Source organism: Trachemys scripta, chromosome 25 (genome assembly GCF_013100865.1).
Source record: "Trachemys scripta elegans isolate TJP31775 chromosome 25, CAS_Tse_1.0, whole genome shotgun sequence".
NCBI classification, from domain to species: domain Eukaryota; kingdom Metazoa; phylum Chordata; order Testudines; family Emydidae; genus Trachemys; species Trachemys scripta.
Window position 1 is genome coordinate 2,782,957 of NC_048322.1, and position 2,626 is coordinate 2,785,582.

Sequence of the window (2,626 nt, forward strand, 5' to 3'; positions counted from 1 at the left end):
AGTCCTTGTATTGGACAGGCAACTTGGCTGTAGGCAAGTTTAAAGAGTTTGACACGAAGGGTTGAATTGTCACTGGGGCCTCTGGGTTGATAAATTTGGGGTCCACTAAGGATTGGTGGATAGCTGACACTGGTGCTCCAGTGTCCCTCCATGCGATAACCTTTTTCATTTTGCTTTATATAACCATGTTTTCTCCTGGATCCGATATTTAACTGAAAGAAGAAGAAGGTCTTAGGGAAGCGGATGGAGGGGCAGGCTGGGACTAGGGCTGATAAGACAGCGAGAGTAGCAAGTTTTCTGTATTGTTTCCTGCCTTCTTTTTCTTGACTAGTTTCTCTTCTGCACCAAACTTGCCCCTTTCCTATGTGAACCTGGCTAGCTCAGTTGGTAGTACATCAGACTTTTTTAATCTGAGGGCCCAGGGTTCAAGTCCCTGGTCTGGTGGAGAAGGGATCCTTTCCTCCTGTGCTTTCTCTCAAGAGGCATCTATGCAGTACCCTCCCTGACATTACTTTTTTTCTTTTCAGGACTTGGGATTTCCTAGGAAGGGCCATTTACTGCCAGGGACCAAAGGGGCAACTTCCTCGCATGCTCACTTGCCTCACAGTCTGGAGGAAGAAAGGCCTCTGGGTCTACAGCAAACCTCTGCATGCCGAGTTGTTGAGCAAATACAGGGCTGGCCAGAGAGGCCATAGAGGCCTTGAGCAAGGGAGGGAAAAATTGTCCACCCAGGCTCTTCCACACCGGAAGTCAGCAGAACACAAGCTGTTTCCTGCCTGCCCTATTGGGTAAGGGCCATCACTCAGGGCTTTGAATCCTGCAATCTAAGTTCACGTCTCAGTGGGACTTTGGGATCCTTTGGTTGCCAGCTAACCCTATTGGGATTTCCAAAGCTTCATCTTGCTCTCTCAAATGACTTGGGATCCTGTCTTTTCCCGCTAGCTGTTGTGACTTGAGCGCAAGAGGGAACTTTTGATCCAGAAAGCTGGCCGTGCCTAGAGTCCTGTAGATAGGGACGCGAGCTGCATTTCCTCTCAGTCCTGAAGCTGGGCTGCAGCCTGGCCTAGGAGGCAGCCCTATTGGTTGACCTACTGGCCCAAAGTCACTAGGGCAGCATTGGTGTTTCACAGGAATGCTGAAGGGCGGACCTAAGGGAGGGAGGCTTAATACTCCTCCCTATCATTCAGGGCAGAAGAGAAGGGCTGCAAGAGTGGGCAGGTTGATGAGCTGGGCCTTCTAGCGTTTGGTCGGGGATGGGGTGGGTAAAGAGAACTGGGAGAAGCAGTTGCTGGCTTGTGAAGAACGGTTCGCCCGGTGGCATAAGTGGACCTTGTCATTAGCCTACAAAGTTGTGATGCTCAAGACCTATATTTTGGCCATGGGGAATTTCCTCAGCCATGTATTTCGCCCTGCTCCATGACTGCTGCTGAGACCAAACATGATGGCCTTCCACTTCTTGTGGGGCAATAGTATGTCCCTACCTAGTTAGGAGAAGTGTGGCTTTTTTGCCGTATTAGAAGAGGGGTTGGGCCTGGTGGGCTTTGAAGTCTTTTATGGCTCTACATTTTTGTTCAATTTTCAGTGGGTGGCTGAGCTGGAGAGCAGCTCAGGACCGAGGGGAATGGTGGGGCAACCACAAAGAACGCAACCGACTCTCCGGATATGGCCATATTTTTTTTTTACCCCACTGGATGCAGCACTGGGTATGGGATGGCCGATGGTGGCAGAAGGGGAAGGAGATTAGGAAGCCCCCCCTGGCATTCTTCTACTCCCACCTTACATCCTACAGGATTTTCAGTGGGTGGCTAGGTGGAAGGTGCTTGCAGGATGGCTTCATCTGCAACAGTGGCCGCCCCCACAGCAGGGGTGGCCACAGAAGCAAGGCCCCCCCCCCCTTTGGCTCAGTCTGAACAGAGGTCAATGTACCACTGGGTGAGACAGGCCAATTTTAGGGAGCTTCCTCTGAAGGTTAGCAACTGTCCCCAGAACTTACTTACAGGAGCTTTAAAGTATTTGCAAATGTGCAAGGCCGGCATGTGCCGAGCAAAGGCTGCCCAGGGGCACTGTGTCAGGCTCTGGCACCGCTTGAGACAATGGACCACCTTCAGCCACCAGGTAACCCAGGATCTAAGGCAGGAATGGGGTGAGGAAGCAAGTCAAGCTGAGCAAGGCAGGCAAAAATTCACCTTGCCTTCATGGGCCACTTGCAATGATGCCCTTTTTGTGTGCCATGGCTGACAAACACATCCTAGACAGAGAATCAACAGGCCAAAAAAATGCCCTTCTGGTGTTGAAGTAACTCAGTCGGGAGAGCATTAGACTGAAAATCTAGAGGTCCCTGGTTCAATCCCAGGCTTTGGCATGCTCTTTGGTTCCTCATTGTGTAGCAGTGGGCTGTTTTCTGGAAGCGCAACAGTCCCTTTACCTGCCACGAGTCCCTCATTTCAGGCTCCCAAGCAAGAAAAGACAGAGTGGACTTGTGCACCGTGTTGGCCCACCTGAACTTTCTTTCTTCTTTTGCTCTTTATCAGCAAGGGAAGAAAAAGAAGCTCTCCTTCAAGCTGGAGTCAGAAGGGTGATGTAAGGATGACTTCCTGAGTGCCGGCTCAAGCCTTTGCTCTACCAG

The 2,626-nt window shown here is 51.0% G+C and overlaps 1 non-coding gene across 1 annotated transcript; it reads left to right on the forward strand.

The window, feature by feature from the left end:
• Positions 1–2,289: 2,289 nt before the first annotated feature.
• Positions 2,290–2,362, forward strand: TRNAF-GAA. Its single transcript has one exon. It is a non-coding gene; the product is annotated as a tRNA-Phe (tRNA).
• Positions 2,363–2,626: the final 264 nt, after the last annotated feature.